The 17,041-nt window shown below is 34.9% G+C and overlaps 1 long non-coding RNA gene across 2 annotated transcripts in view; it reads right to left on the bottom strand.

The window, feature by feature from the left end:
• LOC121316046 overlaps nt 1-17,041 on the bottom strand; it is a 102,353-nt gene that overhangs the window by 49,356 nt on the left and 35,956 nt on the right. For both annotated transcript variants that reach the window (XR_005950355.1, XR_005950356.1), the window contains exon 2: nt 9,208-9,302. This is a non-coding gene — a long non-coding RNA (uncharacterized LOC121316046). The remainder of the gene's footprint in view (nt 1-9,207; nt 9,303-17,041) is intronic.

The raw sequence follows: 17,041 nt of genomic DNA on the forward strand, positions 1-17,041 counted from the left end.
CACTGCACATCGCATACATGAATACCACATACCCCAAAACATTACCCACTGCATAGCACAGCGCAGACATGAACATCGCATTTCCCCGGGATTAAAGGAGCATAGTTTCTTGCATGGAGGACTATGGTTTAGGGGTGTTGCTTTTTGTTTGGGACTGCAACCCCGCCGTATTGCTTGACCTATACCATTGTTGGGGGGCGCGGCTGATTTATTATTTGTGAGGCATTTGAATAAATACAATTTTGTGATAACTCAAGCATGGACATTCACTTGTTACACTACACCATTTACATCCTATCACACAAGCTCAGAAGTGTCTTATTAAATTCAAAACCAGAACTGGATCAAACTGCTATGCAATGGGAGCCTTATTTCCGTCCCTGCATTTGAGCTTTGATTAATTTTTCTCCGCTGTTTTGGGACAGGTTTCAATTTCAATTATGTTTATATAGCATTGCTAAGATAACACATTTGAACCCGAACCATTTTTTTTGGCAGATTATACCGCTTAAATGGCCTTGATTTATTCATTTAAAGCTACCAAGAACCGCAGAAAATTACACGTGAAATGCAATCCGCCGGTGGGTAAAACCGATGATTGCTTTAGAAAATAGGAGGATATTTTTTGCATATTAACAGTTGAAAATATTCATTCGATTTTGCTGTTTCCACCAAAAATGAAACCCCTTTCGAAAAAATCAGACCCGATGTCTTTGTGAAACATGTTTTTGTGCAACAGGTACTTTCAACTGTAGGGCAGCCAAATTAAACCTGCACAACTACTGGTAGTGTCTTTATCAGTCATCTCAAATATTGCCAGTAGACTTGAGACTCAGAAACCCTAGAGACTTGTGGGATTCAAATTGCTTTACTTTAATATATAAAATCTGTCAGTGAGTATAGTGAATATAACATTGTCAGCTGACACAGTCACCTGTTTGAACTTTCCGTAGTTGCCTGTTGATTTTTAAATAAGGAGAACCAAATCTACAAGAAATTAATCACAGGTGATTACAGCTTAAAGGAAAATGAGAAAGGCAGGTCATCAATTTGGAAAACATTCTGATTACTTACCGATGAAAATGGACACACTGTGGCTGGATACGTTGCCTGTGTCTCATGCAAGAAAGTCTGTGCTTTCAGTAGCCATAAAAACAGGTACATTAAACTTACTAAAACATAAAAGTGAATTGGACTTGTTGTAGCTCAGCTTTGTGGCTAATGAAAGAATTATGCTCTTGTAAGATTGCTGTTTAATTGGCAGGTTAAAAAAAGGGACCTCAGTATAAGCAAGTAAGTTAATTACTTCTGCTCAGAAATTATGTTAAAATTATTAACAATATATAGTTATTAATATAATGGAAAAAACTATAATAAACATTTACAAAATTACAGCTAGGCTATCCAAATTTGCCTTTTTATTTTGCATACATGCCAACTGCAAACTGGCCACACACTCATGAGAGAGAGAGAGAGAGAGAGAGAGAGAGAGAGAGAGAGAGAGAGAGAGAGAAGAGAGAAGAGAGAAGAGAACAAAGTGACAGACCCAGTCATCCACACGTGCTCAGTGACAGCAGGCTGCTCAATACACACGCTGCTGAACAGACAACACACACACACGTATAATTAAGGGAGTTAAGGTTGTAGACGTCCAACTAAAACTTCTGAAAGCTGATTTTGAAGACTTTCCTTTCGAAAGATTCACCACGTGACAAGAAGTTTGACAACTGAGTTTATATATATATATATATATATATATATATATATATATATATATATATATATATATATATATATATATAGACAGACACACACACACATTGTGCCAAGAAAGTTTGTGAACCCCTTAAGATTTTCATATATTTCACATATTTTAAACCTAAAATGTTATTACATTGTTTCCTGTAACTTTTGGTCAGTCTTTCACATCGGTTTTGAGGAATTTTGGCCCATTCCTCCTTGCAGAACTGCCTCAACTCTGTGACATTTGAGGGCTTCCTTGCAAGGACAGCTCGCTTCAGGTCCTGCCACAACATTTCGATGCGGTTTAGGTCCAGACTTTGACTAGGCCATTCTAAAAAGCAGAGTTTCTTCTTCTGCAGTCATTCTTTTTTTAGATCTGCTTGTTCTGTGTGTTTAGGATCATTGTCTTCTGCATGAACCACTTTCGGTTCAGCTTCAGCTCACGGACAGATAGCCTGACATTCTCCTCTAGAATCTTCTGATGCAATGCAGAATTCATGTCAATGATGGTAAGCCGTCTATGTCTTGAGGCAGCAAAGCATCCCATGGTTGGGATGAGGTTCTTCTGCTCAAAGGCAGTGTTTGGTTTTTGCCAAACATAACGTTTCTCATTGAAGCCAAAAAGTTGTACCTTTGACTCATCTGTCCTGAGAACATTGTTCCAGAAGTCCTGTGGACCAACTATGTGCTCTTTGGCAAACTTCAGATGGGCAGCAATGTTCTTTTTAGAGATCAGTGGTTTACTCCTGGCTATCCTTCCAGGAACACCATTCTTGTCTTTTTCTGATAGTTGAGTCATGAACACTCACATTAACCAAGGCGAGAGTGGCCTGCAGATCCTTGGATGTTACTCTGGGGTTCTTTGTGACTTCCTTGATGATTTTTCGGTTTGTTCTTGGAGAGATTTTGGTAGGACAACCACTCCTGGGTAGAGTGACTGTGGTCTTGAACTTTCTCCATTTCTCTGTTTGACAGTGGATTGGTGGAGCCCAAATCCTTAGAAATAGTTTTGTAACCCTTTCTAGACTGATGAGCATCAATATCTGTTTTTCTGAGGTCCTCAGAGATTTGTTTTGATCATGGCTTGACATGTTTCCACACACCTGTATGATGAAAACCAAACTCACAAAGTTTCTGATCCTTATATAGGGTGGGGCCTTCCAAACTAAACCCTGAAGATCTATTTAATTATTTAAACACCTGATTCTAATTATCCCTTTAATTGCGTTGACAAAACCAGGGGTTCACCTACTTTTTCACATACCATGAATGTTAATTAATCATTGTTTGACTAATTCATACATCACTTTATTTCAAAAGACATGGAATTGGTTAATATAATCTCTATTAGATATTTAAGAAAATACTGGTTTTGATTCAAGAAGGCTATTATGGTAAAACTATGGAATTTCCATAATTATCACTGGAGTTAACAAACTTTTTCTCGGCACTGATATATACACACATACAGTGTCTTGCAAAAGTATTCAGACCCCTGACCAGTTCTCTCATATTACTGAATTACAAATGGTATATTGAAATTTCATTCTGTTCGATATATATATTTTTTAAAACACTTAAACTCAAAATCATTTATTGTAAGGTGACATTGGTTTTATGTTGTGAAATATTTTTAAGAAAAATAAAATACTGAAATATCTTGCTTGCATAAGTATTCAACCCCCACACATTAATATTTGGTAGAGCCACCTTTCGCTGCAATAACAGCTTTAAGTCTATTGGGGTAAGTATGTACCAGCTTTGCACACAGTGTCAGAGTGATTTTGGCCCATTCTTCTTGGCAGATTTGCTCCAGGTTGTTCAAGTTGGTTGGACGACTCTTGTGGACCGCAATTTTCAAATAATGCCAGAGATTCTCAATGGGATTGAGATCAGGACTTTGACTGGGCCACTGTAGGACATTCACCTTTTTGTTCTTGAGCCACTGCAATGTTGCTTTGGCCTTGTGCTTGGGATCATTGTCCTGCTGAAAGGTGAATTTCCTCCCAAGCTTCAGTTTTTTAGCGGACTGAAGCAGATTCTCTTGCAGTATTTTCCTGTATTTTGCTCCATCCATTCTTCCTTCAATTGTAACAAGATGCCCAGTCCCTGCTGATGAGAAGCATCCCCACAGCATGATGCTGCCACCACCATACTTCACTGTATGAATACTTCACTCTGAATTACTTTATCTCTAACTTCTGTAGAATGCTCTTTGGTCTTCATTTTCCTTCAGATTCACAGCCTTACCAATGATCCTTCAACAGTGGGGTTTTTATCCAGAAAATGTGACAGCAACTTTAATGGTTCACAGGTGGAGGCCAATGGTAAGGTAACTGTGTCCTCGTTAGGGCAATTTCTTTCATCGGTGCAAACTGGGAGCTTATGCAAGCAAGATATTTCAGTTTTTTATTTTTCTTAAAAATATTTCCCAACATAAAACCAATGTCACCTTACAATAATTGATTCTGAGTTCTAGTGTTTAAAAATAAAATATCAAACAGAATGAAATTTCAATGTACCATTTGTAATTCGGTAATATGAAAGAATTGGTCAGGGGTCTGAATATTTTTACAAGGCACAGTATATACCCTCCATATGGTAGTTGAAATACAACAAAATGCTTACTTACACAATTATAAATGTAGGCAGTGACTTTTGCAATTACACTACTATGTAACCACATATGCAAATAAAGCATAATTACAGAGGCACTTAATGTAACGTGTTACTAAATATTTAAAACGTTTTGATTAGATTTTACATTCTGTGGCTATGTGTTGAACCATTTTGAAGAAATTGCAATAACAATATTTGATATTATGTATAAGTCATGGCAATCATATACTGGATGCTATTAGAGAAGTACTTTACCATGGCAACTGTAACAAGTACATGATGCAGCCAAATATGACATCTACATTATTGCCCCTTCTAAGCTCAAATCAGTCTTTGATTTTACCTATTTTACAGTCAACTAACAAGCAGTAAACAGCTTTAAACCTTAAATCACATGAAATGCCACACATTTCAACTCCTACTCATCACCTTGCTTCCTGATGTGTCTACTGTATTTCCAAATTGTTCCTAAAAAAAACATGGCCACAGCCAGTAACTGTTTTTTTAACAGAAATATTTAACATAAATATTTTAAATTCATAAATATAACATAACTTAAATATTATAAATAGACCAAGGGCAAGATTTACAAAGCATTTGCTCCAGTACTAAGTTTGCACTAGTTGTTACTAAAAGAAAGAAACATGTTGCAGAACTTAGATTAGAAATGGTCAAACAGCCGCATTCTACAGTATATAATAGAACCACATTAACATTATTGTAAGAATTGGCTCATTTATGTGCAAGCTGAGGCTGCCTGGCACATACTGACAGGGGCGCTGGCTTCAGTTCCACTTGTGCACTCTGTGTATATATGTATATGACGGAATGGTGCAGACAACACACGAGAGGTCTAACTTAACTGTGTTTAAAAAAATGTAAAAAACAAAAACTTAACACTGAGCAAAAAATGTTACACATTTTCCAGATGACTCTATTGACTTCAGTGGTTTTCTTTAATTATTTAATTAGAGTTGCATGCCTTATCTACAAAGAACACATAATACAGCACTTTCAAAGCAGTAAGAGGCAGCCCCTACAACAAGTTTGCTTGTCCAACGCAGTCAGTATTTGGAATATTTGACTGACATATTTATAAAGCATTAAGACAATTGTGGCAAGGCAAATTCATACAAAAAAATTTTCTCAGATAAAAATCATTATGACGATTCTTATCTGTTCATTCTCAAAAAAAATAAAATAAAAAAATAAAAAGTTGGTGATATACTTGAAGCTGCATGCCCACTGTTTACAAGCACCTTTCTGAATGATGTACATGTAAAATTCTGCAGAGACCTGTCTTTGTAAGAGTATTATATCACACACGGATCAACTATGTCCAAGTTAAAGAGTTAAGATGCCAACTCTGCCCTCTGCAGTAATGTTGGATCTAGCCTCTTCCAGTTTGTATATTGGAATCTGAAAGCTAGGCTGTGGATAAAAAACAGTGTTAATGCACCTGATTCTTATGTCTTTTGAGTAGGAGGCTGTAGACAGTCACAAGACATGATGGCATCAGATGGAAATTATCACATTAAATGTGTCTATACAGATTATTCTTATTTTACGAGATCATACAGTATGTAGTACAATAGTTCCTTGCTAAACTGGAATAGTCGGGAGACAGACCGGTTGTCCGAAATAACGAGTTGTCTGAATTAAAAAAAATCTATACCGATAGTGTCAAGTAGCCTACTGAATACTTAGCACACTTTCTTTTTACTTTAGCCTATATGCTACCGGTTACACAAAATAAGCCATGCTGCTGCATTGTGCACATAACGGTACTATGCGAAAATAATAAATATTATTTTAAACTGAAACAAAATTATTTTAGTGCATTTTCTTTTTTAGTGTAGCCTACTTAGTACACAATTAACATAAAATAGATCATGGTGTCGCATGGACATGTTATGATACTATACACTACCATACATACACTGCACACGTTTTACAAAAATAAATCATTTTTAAATGTACATAGAAAAGTTTATAGTGTATGTGTGGCTGCCAGTAAGACACATAGCCTACCTGCTACTTTTGTTTTCTCTTGGTATGAGTCGGACTTCCTTTGCAAAAGCAATTAAAAAGACCTAGTGTCACATTTAATGGGATATTATTGGGGGGCATACGTTTTGTCGGCATATCCGAATGCACAGCATAACAGTGTCTGTATTAGCGAGGGCTACTCTGTCACGTACTGTGTATGATACAGGCTGATTTTCCCCCAGTTAAGGTCAGAGCGCACAGGAAGCTCACTTGTGGTGAAGCTGTTTTGACTTCTCATGGAGTGGATATCAGCTTGGAAGGTACAGCACTCTATACAATATTCTATATGTGTCAGCTTATATCATATAGTTTGTATTAGATAAAATAACGTCACATTAATATTAACTATACTGTTTAATTACTTGTATTTAACTATACAGTGCACCCTCTATTTCACTATAAGACTTACACATTAAAATATTGAAAACTGTTTATCAGTGAGGTGTCTTTTTACATTAAAACATGAATTATGGAATAGTACTATATTCAACCCTCCAGATAAGCTGTGCAAAGTGTTTTACAAAATGAAAAATAATTATTTACGTATGTGTAACAGGGAGAGGTCTGTGCTGGCTGTCTGACGCATGCATGACCCTGCAGGAGGAGGTCGGGAGCCCCGTAGGATCTGCCTGTCAACCATGGCAATGACAAGGAGAAGTTGGGTGAGGGTGTGTCTCTCTCTCTCTCTGAGTGGTTGGGAGGCGGGCCTTGGGGGGTTGCTCGACCTATAAAAGGAATGCTTCGCTATCCCATCACTCTTAAACAAGAAAAGGGAAGGAAAGCCCCACTGCAGAAGGCAGCCGCTGCATTTTATTTATTTACATACTCGAGAGTGATGTTGCTAGTTTAGTTGGGGAAGGCTGGGCAACCCCGTAATTAATAGTGAGGGCATAGGAAAGCATAGCTGAAGACCCGAGCTGCTTCGGATAGCGACGGTTGTGGGACGGTTTGTTAACAGTGTTTTACTTGCATTTGCGCCGAGTGGACGGCAAGCCTCTACCATTGCTGGTATTGAGTTTAACTGTGCAACCATGCCACCCTGTGGCGAAAATAAATCAGTGCACCCAAGCAGTGTTTTAAACTCCAACCTTCTGTCTCCTGTGTCAGTGAACTTCCCACACCCTCCCACAGTATGATATTTCCATTTAATGCGTAACAAATACGCATCACAATTTTGCAGCACAGCTCATCAAGATTCTTGCACTCCATTGGTGCCCTGCACCGAAATGGTCAGTTGTGAATATACTGCAAGCGGTAACTGAAGAAATGACAGACTAGCTTCTAACCTGCCTAGGAATTGTCAGAAACATGTGATCAATAAGTCAGGGTTTTCAATATATATATTTTTAAAATTGTATAGTATAGTTCAGTGGCGACTCCAGGAGAGGAGGCGAAGGGGTGGCAGACAGATGGGGGGGGGGGGGGGGGGGGGGGGCGAAGGATCAATTAAGAAATTCTAAGAAAGGACTGTAGGAGTATTTTTGCTGCAGAATGGTTTTCATTAATTTTTATTTTTAGTAAACTGCAAATTACCATGGTGACCTGTAACGTAATATTATATACTCACTGCCAATACTTTATATTCAAGAGATACCAATTGTTACCATATCTTATTTTACTGTACACAGCACACAGATAGGGATAATTGCACACAGATAGGGATACTTGCACACACACACACACAATAGCATGAAAGAAACAGGTGGGAAAAAAAAAAAAAAACCCTAGTTTGGATGTGGACTTGACAAAAAAAATATTTCTGTATGATACCTAGCTCTAATACTTACTGCAATGTCTTCAAAACAATCTTAGTGCAATAAGGTACATTTTTAAAGTAGTTTGCCTTACAGAAAACAGGCAGCCAAAACTTCTCCAAATGTACAGCAGGCTCAATTAGAACATTTTCCTCCCATGCCTTTCTTTTAAACTTGCAATCAAGGGTCATTCACATGTTCAAGAATGGACAAACCATAGCTCTTTTATAACTTTATAGCATTTTTTTCATTAAGGCATGACACCTACTCTGCAAATAATTACGCTACTTGGGGCCTGTATTTTAACATGACATTATCGGTAATACAACAGCATGGAATACAACACTGGAAAATAAAATAAGGGAATGTATTAATAAAAAAATCCATAACTTATAAAACAGTTGGGTTTACTACTATAGGCAACTTAAATATTTTTTGTACTAGTAGGTGTTACTACTTACAATGACTCTGAGAAGTTTGAAATGTTCTTACTCTAACTGTCTGTAAAGGTAACAGGTATAACCAGCAATTGACTAATGTTTTGTTGGATGGATTTTTCTTGTGTATGGTTGCCTAGTAAATGAAGACATGGTATCCTGGGAGATATAGTTTTTAGTGGAAATTTTAGGGGAGGTGTCTCCACTGGTGTGGTTCAATCCACCCACTTGCAATTTGTGACTGGTGAATAAGCAACTGGATTCTAGATTTTGGATTTGGATTTCTCAACGCTGTCTCAGTCCTCCTCAACCTAACCTACCAATTCACCTATCAGTCAACCTGATTTTTGGAAGGCAAATCTATATAATAAATACAATGTGGAGTCTTGAAGGGCTGATCAGTTGTTTTTTTGTTCCCAAATTGTTTTTACTTTCTTATTTCTAACCAGAGTGGTTAAAAAAGCGGATGAGGGGCTTAACCTTTGAATCAAAATAACGCTTCAGACCAATGTTATTCATCCTCTTTTAATGTACAGTTTGAGTCACAACGAAAAAAGGCCTCTATTTGCATTTGAGAGGTTTCCAACACTGTACGCATCACTCACCATGGTTTGGTAAATAAGTGGTAGTCGTGACTTCACTCAACACCATTTCCAGTCAAACTGTACCATGCTGCTTTCTGTTTCAGGTATCAGAAATTCTGAAACAAAAACACAGAAAAAATGACTGACCACCATGCTTTGTACTTAAAGATATACAGGAACAAAGAAAAAATGGACAGAAAGTATTAAAGGATATCTACAGTACTGCACCACTTTGTTGGTCAAAGTCCTGAAATGTATGTTTGTTTTTTTCCTCCACATGTAGGTGTCTGTGAAGCTGATAGATGGATAGTATAACCCTCTTAACACAGGCCATGGCAATGTGACCTTATCCGTACTGCACATCAGTCTATTTCATGATTGGCTTTTTTTTTGCCCCAGTTGTTCTGAATTGAGTGATGTTTGATGATGTGGACTTGGTCAGAAAGCTAATTTCACTTAAGGTGGATTTAATTTCAGGCCTCCTGAGGTTCTTAGGATACCACTTATTTTTGAAAAAGATCACAATATGAGCTATGGTGAAGAATTAGATCAGCTACATCTACAAATGCTGACTGTCACGTTTGCTTACATTCTCATACAGCCGTAAGGTGCACAGATGCATAACTACAGCCCAGCTCAAAACAGAAGCAGGAAGAGATTATGAACATCACAGGTGTGTTGTACTAGTTTAAAAAACATTTTCCCCCATTGTCTCTCATAAGGTGACACATTTCTAAAATATGTACCATTAAAAAATATTCAAAACCATAACTTTAATGCACTGTTTATAGAATGTCAAACAGAAATGAAAGGGAACAAGCAGCTACAGTATTTTAATTATTAAAAAAAAAAAAAATAGGTCAGAGATTTCATGAATAAATAAAATCTTTACGTGCATGTTTATCTCTTTATCTAAGTATCATGAAAAAATCTTACCTTGAAATTCAAATGAGCTATTCGCAAAATATGTTTAAAAATAGCACCTTAGATGGCAAACAAAACAGATCAAAGAGGAAATGAGCTGTGGATCTCTAAATACATGTTCTTGTAATACCAAATGTTTTGAAAAACAGAAATACTGCAACTAAAAGGTTTTCTTTTTTTTGATGCTGTCCTTTGACAATTTTGTTGAGAAAATTGATGTGAAAATGTCACTCGTGAAAGCAATGAATGAGCAGTTTTTGAAATTTACTCTCAAGTTAAGCCTCTGCAAAATTAGTACTTTCAGTAAAGAATATACACATCGTGTTCAATTTTTATATTTGTATTTTATTAAATTATTTATTAACTTTTTTAACCCTGGCAATATGACAGCTATAATAAATACAACACCTGAAACTTATTTATTTTACTGGTTTAATTTTATCTTTTATCACACACACATATATGATAAGCTATAATAAGATAAAAAAAAATGTTCTGAATATTCCCTAAGTCCATTTACAAATACCCAAGATTCAATGTAAACCTAAAACTTGTGCCCACACATTTTATTGATATTTTCCACCTTGTCTGAGTCTGTATGGGAACTGACACATAAATGTGGTTGTGTCTCGCTTAGAGAAAAAGATAACTAAGCCAATCCATTCTAGATTGCAACTAATGGATATTCTATAATAACACAGCAAAGTGTATGGCTTAACTAAGACGACATAACCATTCAAAAGAAATGTCATATCATTTGCATTGCAAAATCTAACTACTGCAGAAATGTGTAAGCCAGATAGGGGTATTACACATTACATTATGTCAAAATGTATATACCAAATTGAAGATTTAAATTTACAATTTAAAATTGTACATTCTTGTCAACAATTGTTCTACTATTTTAATTATAATAACCACAGCATGTTGGTAATTTCCATAGGTATTTATTTATCAGCCACCAGAAAGAAAAATGATGGTGTACCTGTTCTAAAATGGAAAAAAAAAAACAAAAAAAAAAAAACAACAACAACAGTTTTTGGTCTGGTTTTGTTTTCATAGGCATTAGTTGTTGCTGAAAAGGTTAAATAATTTTCCTATCGAAACTGAGTGTGGGTTGTGAAAGAACATTTTAATGAAGAAAATTTCCCCTCGGCTGCTATTTTATTATCACCAAAGCCATCAAGTTTCAGAATGACTTATTTATATTTATGTATATTAAAAAAAACAGCGATTAGATAAGTAGAGCAAAACATTAACTGTATCCTTATTTCTACACTAAATCAGCTGATTTTCAAAGGGGGTGACCGTGTTTACCTTTTTTCAGTACATCATTACGAACAGCACTATAGTAGTATGTATATTTTCAATTTGATATGGTACACTATTTTAATAACTTCCAAAAACATAGAATATGTTTAAAATAACACCTACATTTTTATATTTGACTAGTGTTATTTATAATTACGTTTGTAAATGCAGCAATGTTTTTTTTTTTTCACTAAAACCAGGAAAACTGACAAAAAAAACACTAAATGGTCAAAAACACACAAATAATTCCTTTGCTTTACAGCATTCATACTCTGTTTAACCAACCCTTTGATGAGCACAAATGTGGTTACAAATCGCATGCTTTATAGATAGACTTTTCTGTTCCTAAACTGGCTTTTCACATTCAGCTAAAACTACTTAAACAGAAGGTTTATGTACGATACTCATTGTGCAAAACAAATATTAAACACTAGTCTAGATCTACATCTACCAGTCAATTGTTACAACAATAAAGCTACTTGCTAAATCGGTTTATTCATAAGACAGCAGCAACTTTGTACAAATACTGTATAAGACCATTTATATCTCATTTCAACATGATGCCTAATGACCTGTATTGTCCCCATAAATCAGTTCTGATAAGAGGATAACCTGCATCACAAGAGTTCCATTTAAATTATTCTACAGTAAGCAAAATATACACAAAAGAACAGACAGTTTAAACTGTTATTTTAATTTATCACCTATATAATGGTGAGCCACAGTGACTCCTACATAGTTTGAACCTCAGCTATTAAAACTGAAATCAACAAACTCTAATAAAAATACCACACATTTTTTTCTAAGGTTCTTATAATTCTAGTTGCTAATAATACAACAGCCTGCTACTCAAAATGTTTAAATCCTACTGCTTTGAGATACAATCAATATATTAAAAATCAGGTTCTGATAAAACTGCACCTTTCATTTTGAAACCACCATTTTATCGGCATGCATTTCATTCTAAGAATAACCAATTACATTTGACATTCTTGCATTTTCACAGAATGGGTATTACTGTAAGTCCATTGTATAAGACAACAGTAAATACAAGATAGATTGTTACTGTATTTTCTGTAGTCTTTTAATTTTATTGTTGACAGGTACACACTTAAAAATGGTATTGCTTTAACCCAGTAAAGCAGTGAACAACTCATCTAAGATAATTCAAGTCAAGTCTATTTAAGACTATGATTTTGATCTAAAAAAAGTTTTTAAAAGTATGACTATGAGGAAAAAATAAGAAAGGTTTCTCGAGACCTTAATATCTGTTAACCACACACAGAAATGTGAATTAGTCTTCAGTGACACATTATGAAACTAATGAATACAGGCACCCTAGATCAAATTAAAATTCTCGGGTCCCATAAGGTCACATAATTACACACATGTTGAGCTTAAACAAGAGTCTGTACGAGTTCCCAGGCAGGACCTTGTCTGTATATATTGTTGTACAATTCTGTTTGGTAACATTTTCAACCCCTGATTTTTATCTTAAACGTTCTTTCACAATTAAAATAGTCTTTATGCCCAAACAAAATATTGATTTAATTAGGTCAACAAAATAATTGTAAGTTTCACCCTGTGATATAACATGAAACTAACAAATACAGTTATCATACAGAATGCAGGAGTTTCACATACATCTACCATCCTTGGAATTTCTTAATGTGAAGAAAAAGTTGCTTTAAAACACAGCATTTTTGGTTTGGAGTGTATTTTTTTTTCCAGATTTAAAACAGTTAATATATATATATATATATATATATATACGAATATATATCATATAGATATAATATAAGATAGATATATCTAGATATATATTAGTTTTGTAAAACAATAAAACTTTATTATAATCAGTGCCGATTGCACAACATTGTAAAGCTACACATAAGGCTTCTTTTAAAATGTAATTAAACAAAGCCATATTAACACAGAAATAAGAAATATATAGAAAGTACAATAAGACCGTGTTCCATATTTAGGAGCACTAAAAAGCCAAATTGATGAACACTGATGTATTTATTAACATAAAACATGTGGTGTATATCAATATTTATCCATATATGAAATTTTTTCACAAAACTGTCTGTGTCTATTTTGCAAGAATTTGTAACCACAAGTGGGAGTCCAAAAAAGAAGCTCCCAAAGCATCTCTTATTTTTTAACAAGTCTGTCATACCCGTACAGAAATTAAACCACATTAGAAAAGGTGCTGTTTTTTATTATTATTCTCCCCACATCTCTCTTTTATTCTTAACATATAACACACGTTTCAGGGAACTGTCTCTTGTTTTGTATTTAACTGCAGTTTCAGATCTTTTGATACAAGTCTAATTGAAATGCAGTGTTCTTAAAATTAACCACACATTTTGTGTTTTTCAAGGTGTTAAAACCTTAGCAATCTACAGGCAATGCAACATTAATAGTTTTAAAATAGATTATCATATATTAGAGCTAACTTTTACTTTCCAAAACAAACTAAACTATTCAAAGGAGAGTGTTGCTAATGGTTACAGTCCTCTAATCAGTAAAGTTAGTAATATAATAAGGGCTAATTGGAATGCAGGTAACAATGAGTATTGAACAGATCATGAACAAAAAATAAGAAATAATAAACATTGCAACTACAGCCCTGTATATTAATGCCTGGATTTTCTTTTCTTTTAACCATTTTCTTTATTGTATGACCACAACCACAAGGAAAGTAACTATGAATTGAAAAGAAAAAGAAAAAAGAAAACAGGCCTGTTGTTTACCAGGGTCTTCTACTTGCAGCATAGTACTAATAAAAACAATTCATGTACTTAATTGTATACTTTCAAAACTACTATTTAACATGCACACATAATATAATCAAGAAAACACAGAAATATATTTATATAACTACATCATTTTCAATAACAATTATAATTGGTAAGCTTGTGGTTTATAGTTAAAATAATATCTGTAACTATGAACTGTTGAAATATTTGATATTTGTTCAGGTATATATCTCTTCATCAGAAGACAGCTGAAAACAAAACTGAGAAGAGCCTGTGGTTTTCACAGAAAAACATTTACATATACATGTATATTTCTTTACACCAGACCTTTGCAATATTTTGGAGAGGAATTGCTTTTCTGCCTGACATTTAAACATCCTATGAGGTTTGTTTGTATCAGCTGTGTTTACCGTTCAAACCAAGCCCACGCAAATCCCGGTTAGTGGCACAGAGCATCACAGCTTCAAATCTGTACAATTGTGGGCACCTTCAACATTTGTAGCTAAGCAAACTGAAACTTTGAGTAGTTAGTATGAGCAGCTTAGTCATAAAATATTAATTATATATTGTGGATACCTACTGCGACCCACAAATAATTTTCTAACTATGATCTTTGTGATCTGTTCCTGTGAAAATGTGTATTGTATTGCAATGCTGACCATATAAGAGAGAATATACTGTACAAAATGCACTTTATCATACAATTCATAATATATCCTGGCAGCTGATATCCCATGTTATTTATTCTTTATAGTGCAAAAAATATATCATGTTCATTCCAAATATATAATTCTAGAACATTGTACATCTCCTCAGTTGAGCGTCAAACTACATTAACCTGTATCCTTTCAAAAAGGCTAAAATCTTCATGTAAGTGCCACCTTTATTAAATTAATATAAAACTTTTTTTTTTTTTTTTTTACCAGCTTATAATTGACTCCAAGCCTACTGAGAGACAGGTTAAATAGCCTACAATACACAGGAACCTTTGAAAGTGGCTTATTTAAAAGACAATTAACCCCAAGAAATACAGAAAACAATAGTTGGTGGAAATTAAAAATCCTGAAAATTGAAGAAAAGACCGCAACTTGAAGATATTAAGCTACAGAAAAATCCAATAAAACAAATTATAGCTGGAAAAAAGGGCATGGTAATTTTAGGCCTAATTCTTTTGAGCTTTCCACTAGTGCAAGCATGATATGTAACCATCAACTCAGGGACATGCATTTAACTTGTTTCCTGCACAGCTGACAAATAATGGCAGAATGAAACAATTTACACATAAACATAAAAAACTACAGGTACATCAGAGAATGTCAAATGTATTAAATATTCCAAATACCCTTACACTTTAACTTGACATTCAGACTCAGCAACGGGAAATAATCACATGCTGATCACAATGTCATCCTTTGTTTATTTGAAGAAAATGAACCATGCGCGTTTCTGTGAACTATTAGAGTTAGTTTACTCATCCTTATATTTAAAGTGATCAGGTTCCTCACACAACAGAAACTGAGCTGTACACATACTGGATATTGACTTTTAAAGAGTAGCTATACCCTGCACAGTAAATCATGTGGCAGCTGAATAAGTATAGACAGTCTCCCTTTTTTAATATCTTTATAACAAAGAATAAAAGGAAAGGAAATATGCAAATTGAGGGGGGGGGGTCAGTGCTGTGAGGGAACAATGCCAGAACAATAACTATTTTAACCAAATGAAGGCTTTTTGTTTTCCAACAAAGCTTAAAAACCACTTAATCACTATTTTATTTTGGACAGCAAAGTAAGACCTGTTCATGTGTTCTACATATTCCTGTAATATCTACTTCAACATAATCACCATTATTTTAATATTTTTATTAGCATATCCTTGGTCAGAAATCAGTTTTTAGTAGTTATTTTCGTGTTACATCAGTTAGGCATTTGGATCTTACTGTCAAAATGGCTTCTGAATTCTAAACATCGGCAGCTTCAATTCAACCTGTTAAATCAGAAACATTTCACTGGCCCCTGACTCCTCTCACGAAGTTCAGCATTTTGATTGATTCATCTGTCTGTCATCTTTGCCACAATTGTTCTGTACCTGCTAACTCCAGCACAGACGGGAACAGGTTTAGGAATATGAATGACAAGCCCCATATAAATGACAACAATTGCTTTACGGACACCTGCCCGGTTAGAGCTAAGATGCAAAATGTACAAGGGAAATACCTCTAACCACAAGAATATGAATGCAGATAAGACGTTGTCACACATGACACTCTAACCTCTAGGCAGTGATGTCTGCTTTATTATTCCACATTAACCCACAAAAATAATGGATTTATTTATTTTTGGCATTATATGCTTATCATGCATATTCATAAACCTGTGCCCACCCCTCCTCAACCTTTGTCATACCGAGCAGATAGGATCCTGGTAAACATGACGGACAGATGAACCAATAAAAATAGTGAACTTTGTCAGAGGAGTCAGGAACCAGTTAAGAGGCAGATGTACTAAGATGGGCCAGTCGCAGCGCAAACATACCGCAATTTGCATTTTCGTTACGACAATTTGTAAAGTGCACACTTTGTCGTATGTACTAAGACAAAATATGTTAATGAAGAGAGCCGTAATATACTAATTAAAATATTTGCATCATCTACTTTATTTTTTCAAATCAAATAGCAGCAGCTGAGTTGTGGTTTGCTGCAGCAGAGAGTGCCCGAAGGATAACGTCTATACATGCAAGGGTGCAAGAATCAAAATAAACATAGTTTTTGTTAAATATAAATATCATCTGTACAATGCATTCTGTTCAGTCTTCATTTTACCTCTTTTAATACTGTTTTTATATATATATATATA

This window comes from Polyodon spathula, chromosome 5 (genome assembly GCF_017654505.1).
Source record: "Polyodon spathula isolate WHYD16114869_AA chromosome 5, ASM1765450v1, whole genome shotgun sequence".
Classification (NCBI taxonomy): Eukaryota; Metazoa; Chordata; class Actinopteri; order Acipenseriformes; family Polyodontidae; genus Polyodon; species Polyodon spathula.